Below are 6,179 nucleotides of genomic sequence, written 5' to 3' on the forward strand. Positions count from 1 at the left end.
GCTTCTTTGTTGAGTTTCTGTCTGGTATTCCTGTCTAGTGGTGAGAGTGGTGTGTTGAAATCTCCCACCATAACTGCATGGGGCTTTAGATGTGATTTAAGTTTTAGTAATGTTTCTTTTACGAATGTGGATGCCTTTGTATTGGGGGCATAGATGTTCAGGATAGACACTTCATCTTGGTGGGTTTCACCTGTGATGAGTATGTAATGACCTCCTTCATCTCTTTTGATTGATTTTATTTTAAAGTCTAGTTTGTTAGATATTAGGATTGCTACCCCTGCTTGTTTCTTGGGTCCATTTGATTGGAAAATTTTTTCCCAACCTTTAACTCTCAGGTAATGTCTGTCTTTGAGGGTGAGGTGTGTTTCTTGTATGCAGCAGAAGGAAGGGTTCTGTCTTCGAATCCATTCTGCTAGCCTGTGTCTTTTTATGGGTGAGTTAAGGCCATTAATGTTGAGGGATATTAATGACCATTGATTGCTCATCCTTCTTCGATTTGCGATGGTTGTTGTTGGTGGAATTATGGGTGGAATTTCACCCCTTTGTTCTTTTGGCTGTTGGTAGTGAGGGATTCTCTAATGCCTATGTTTTTCTGGTTGTAGTTAGCTTCCTTGGGTTGGAGTTTTCTTTCCAAAATTTTCTGTAGGGCTGGGTTAGTGGATACGTATTGCTTGAATCTAGTTTTGTCATGGAATATCTTGTTTTCTCTGCCTATAGTGATTGAGATCCTTGCCGGGTACAGTAGTCTGGGCTGGCATCCATGGTCTCTTAGTGTTGGTAGAATATCTATCCAGGACCTTCTGGCTTTCAGAGTTTCCATGGAGAAGTCAGGTGTAATTCTGATAGGTCTGACTTTATACGTTACTTGACCTTTTTCCTTAGCTGCTCTTAATATTCTTTATTCTGTATATTTGGCGTCTTGATTATTAAGTGGCGAGGGAATTTTTTTTTTTGTGGTCCACTCTATTTGGTGTTCTGTAAGCTTCTTGTACCTTCATTGGCATGCCTTTCTTAAGGTTGGGAATGTTTTCTTCTATGATTTTGTTGAATATGTCTTCTGCCCCTTTGAGGTGGTTTTCTTCTCCTTCTTCTATACCTATTATCTTAGGCTTCTTCTTTTCATGGTGTCCCATATTTCCTATGTTGGGGAAGTCCTGTTATTTGCCTGTTATTTGTCAATAAAGTACTGTTGAGCCTATAGGAATCTAGATAGGTGGGGCTAGGAGTCCAGGAGGATTCTGGGAAGGAGAAACACAAGAGTCAACATGTGACACCATGGGGGTAGGACGCTGGGAACTATTCTCCGGTAAGAAACATACTTAGATTAACCATTATGGGGTAATTACTTAAGGCAGAGCTAGCCAGTAAGAGACAAACAAGGCCAACAACTTCATAATTAATACAGCGTCTTGTGTGTTTATTTGGGGACTACAAAGCGGCAGAGCCCAGGCAACTGACAGGGAAAAACCAAAGCGGCTAGCAAGGAAAAAGCATCTCGTAACATTCCTGGATGTTTTGTGTTAAGGATTTGTTGGACTTAATGTTTTCTTTGGTTGATGAATCCATTTCTCCTAGTGTATCTTCAACATTTGAGATTCTCTCTTCCATCTCTTCTATTCTGTTGGTAATGCTTGTATCGATAGTACCTCACTGTTTGCCCAGCTTTTCTATTTCCTGCCTTTCTTCAGATTGTGTTTTTTGTATTGTCTCTATTTCAGTTTTCAACCCTTGCAGTGTTTGCATTGCTTCTTTAATTTTCGGTTTATCCTTTCGTCCATTTGTTGCCTGTTATGAATTTTTTGGTTTGTTCTTTCTTCCATTTCTTGAATTTTTTGGTTTGCTTTTTGTTCCATTTCTTGCATTTTTTGCTTTGTTTCTTCTTCCATTTCCTGCCTTTTTTGGTATGTTTCTTCTTCCAATTCTTTGAGGGATTTTCCTATATCCTCTTTTAGGGCCTCTATCATTTTTAAGAAAATGGTTTTAAGGTCATTCTCTTCTGCTTCGTTCACATTGGAATGTTGGAATCTTGCTGGTGTGGAGTCTCTAAAATCTGGTGGTGTCTTACTTGGTTTTCTGTTGCTGAGTGTGTTTTTGTATTGTCTCTTTCCCATCTCTTCTTCTAATGGGTGAAGAAAGAGCCCTTTACTGGTCTGGGGACCAGAGTTCCCTTTTGGTGGGTGCTAGCAAGTCCAATAATCTGGTGGTTCTTCTATTCCTTGTCCTCGTTCTGGTCCCATGGGTGGAGAAGAAGAACAGGAATCTGGGGTGCTTAGCCTCCTACCTGGTCCCCTGGACCCTATGCTGGATCCTGTTGTACCTGATCCTGTGGCCAGAAGAGCTGCTCCCCAGGTCTCCCTGGCTCCTCTGGTTTCCTGGTCTCGTTTGTGGGAGAGAAGACCTGGAGTATGGGGTGCTTGGCTCCCACCGGGATTGGAAGCTCTGTGCAGTTCCCGGGCAAACCCCAGGCACTGGAGCACAGGCCCAGAAGCTGGCCTGTTTACCTGATGCTGCCACCACCGGAACAGCTGCTCCAATCACTTGTCTTTATAACTTGATAAAGTACTTTACTTCAATTCCCCTCCAATATCATAGCCAAATTAGTGAGGAAACATGATTCCTGGGGTCTGGGATGCCTCCACTGGTAAAGCGTATGGTCCTCCAGCATAAGGACATAATTTGATCTCCAGGCATTTATGCAAAGAGAGCTGCACGCATCAGTGCACACCACAGTCCCAATGTTGGGAAAGGGAACTTAGGAAAGTCTTGGGGGCCTTGTAGGTAATCCATCTTATTTATCCAGTTTGGTTTAGCTCCAGGTATAGAAGGGGTGAGAGACTGCCTTAAAAAATAAGATAGAGATGTAATTAGATGACAGGTTGTTTTTGCTAAAGGTATCATCCAGTGTGGTTGCAGGACATAGAGAAGTAAATCTCAAAATGTTCATGGAACATTCTCCCTGCTAGATAGTTTTTATATTGCCACAACAGTTATGTTCTTCACAAGGGGAGAAAAGACATTAATGGTCTTATGCAATGCTGGACTGTTCAAGCTACAATATCCACGAAGAACATGTACAATGTGATAAACCATATGGTAAGGATATTAATAATACAACTCGATGATAACTTACCACTGGCAGATGTGTGAATAGCTAGCCATATGCAGGTCTTGCATCAATTCGTTTATTGATAATAGACATAGTATACACATTTACAAACACCATGCATACATACCATTCCCTAACATAGACTAGATAAATATAGCAGAAACCACAGACATGAATCTTTTATCCTCTTTTATTACCATTTATCCATTGTACAGACTAATGGGTCTCATTGTGACCTTTCAAGCTTGTATATAATCTTTGATCATCTTCAGTCTATTATTACCATAGCCTTCCCTCCACTCCCACTGTTCCCCATCCTCTACTCACAATCCTTCCTTCTGTTTTCATGTGTTTTCTTTTTGTCTTATCACACATAATTACAAAGGACTTGCTCTATGAGTTTTGTTTCCAACTCATACTTCAGCAAAAATGATTATGCAGAGTATGATGTTTCTGATGTTAGAAATAGGACTGAGATAATGGACATCATGAGTCCAAGTCCACTTCCCAGATAGCATCAGTATGGAGAAAACACTCAGTGTGTAAGTCTTTGGTGAAAAGTTCCATCCAAAGCACTACATCATTGTTTACTTGCTTTGTGTTATTTTATTTTTCATATAAACTACTGTCAAAATTGTCAGTTAACACCAACTTACAACATCCTATACACTTACTCACATCAAAGTTGTCTTTGTGATATTGAATAAATTGATTTTCTTTAGCTAGGATTTCCCTGAGACCGTGATTTATCAAGTGCTCTGTGGAAAAAAATGTTGTCTTAAAGATCTCGAAGAACATTTGTGAAGCAAAACAATTTAAAAGCTTTTGCCCCACATCTTACATGAATTTTTGTTATTTTAGTTATTCAAAGTTCAGAATACTGTATTCATAAATTTGCTACTGAAGAAAGTTTTATATAAACTGTCTTGAATTTAAAAAGAAAAGAATATTTCCACTACTTTTTTCTTCTCTTTCTTCTCCTTCCCCACCTGTGTGTGTGTCTGTGTGTATGTGGGGGGAAGGAGAGATAGGGAAAGAAAGAGAGAGAGAGACAGAGACGGAGACAGAGAGACAGAGAGAACTTCCAGTATTACCTTTTTTCTTTCCTCCCTGCCTCCCTCCCTCCCTTTTTTCCCTCCTTCCTTCTTTAACCTGGAACAAATCAGTGCCACTGAAGAAACAGAACCTTGCATTTGAGTGAACTCCCTTCCTGCTTGTACTCAGCCATCAAGTTTCTGAAGCAGGTATTTTTACCTAGTGAGCCATCTGTCAGGTCCCTCTCCAGTCTTTTGAAAGGAATCTTTGTTTCTAAATTGGGCCTTCTCCACATGTCACTGTTACTTTCTATGAAGGAATACATGTCCTTTTCTGGAAATTATCTCCTGTCTGAAATGATCTTGGTGCCTGATTCCTAGGTGTATTATATGTTCTGTGTTTTTCATGTGATATTTTTCCTAGGTATGTGGTATGTGTTCAACATGACAGATCCGTTTTATGTCTGAGTGTTAGGTGGTTAAATATGTTGTCTCATGTTAGGATTTATTTGGTCATTGTCTCATAAATGTTTTGTGTGATGCATGCAGTTCTGATGACAATGTAAACATCTTTAATATGCTATTCATAGTCTTTAATCCCAAAATGTTAAGCAATTGAGGATTAATAAATTTCATGCCTGCATCTGTGGTCATATGATCAATAAAAATTAATAAAGCTAGGTCTAAATAATGTCTAAAATACAAATTAAATAAGGCTAAAAATGAACTAGATATAAAAGTCCACAGTTTTAGTAAATAAGAATTTGAATGTACAGGGGTTATAGTAAATAAGAATTTGAATGCTACATTAGCCAAGACAGAAAGCAGAATGTATGTATGTATGTATGTATTCGTCTTCTTCATTCAGTTCATATTCCTCCACAGTCAGAAAGCACAAGTGAAAAAAACCAAAAACTTGGTATAGCCAATGAGGGGAAAGTGCAGGCTACCTTTTCTAAACAAGAGTAACAAAAGATGGTCCCAACATGTCGGTGGGAGGCAGAGGCAGCGGATATCTGTGAGTTCTAGGCCAGGCTGGTCTACATAGCAAGTTCCAGGACAGCCAGAAATAAATAATAAGGACTTGCCTCAAAAAATTAGCAATTCTGTTGAAATCAGAGGCACAAAGAGGATTTAGTAGTACATTAAGAATAGTTTCCCATTAAAATTTCTAGCATAGATGAAGGATTGACTCATAAAGCCCTGTCACTGCTGAGGAGCTTTGGCAGTTGAAAGCTGTGATGGGGAGAGTCAGTTTTCTTCAGGAGAGTGGCCCCTGATGGGTTGCGCATGCTCCAGGGAATGGCTATCTACTCATGCACATACAGTTTGATTCGGTCGTTATGGAAACGGGGCATGAAGCTGGGAGAGTGTAGCTTCTCAAATAGTCCTTCACAGTCTTGGCTCTCTGAGTCCTTGGTTCCCATTGGTGGTGCTGTTTGGTCAGTTTAGAAGTCATATCCTTTCTCGAGGATGTATGTCACTGGGTTTTGAAAGTTCAAAGATGGGAGCCATTGCTAGTTCTCTCTACCTCCCCTTTGTGGTTTGAGATGTTCTCAGATCTCAGCTTCCACCTCCAGGCACCATGCCTGCTGCCTCAATTTCCCCATCTTGAACTCTAAGCCCAAATGAATGCTTTTCCTGTGCATTGCTTTAGTCAAGGTATTTTGTCATAACAATATAAAAGTAAGTAATATGGGGTGTGCATGATTTGATAGGCATCTAAGAAGAATCAGGGGGAGAAAGGTTTGATATGATCAAAATACATTATCCCCATGTATGACATTGTCAAAGAATGATAAAAAAGAGTGGAACTTAAGTGAACAGAATAAAGCCTAGCACCACTGCCTGGTACCTTCCTCACCCATTGCTATATAAACATAATATTAAACCTTAGGGGCTGGAGAGATGGATTAGCAAATAAAAGCACTGGTTTCTGTTTCAGGGGATGTGACTTTGATTTCCCACACATATATGGTAGCTTGCAGGTATCTGCAACTCTAGTTCCAGAGGTTCTGATGCCCTTTTCCTAGCCTCCA

This window comes from Mesocricetus auratus, unplaced genomic scaffold, assembly GCF_017639785.1.
Source record: "Mesocricetus auratus isolate SY011 unplaced genomic scaffold, BCM_Maur_2.0 Super-Scaffold_100013, whole genome shotgun sequence".
In the NCBI taxonomy this organism is placed as follows: Eukaryota; Metazoa; Chordata; class Mammalia; order Rodentia; family Cricetidae; genus Mesocricetus; species Mesocricetus auratus.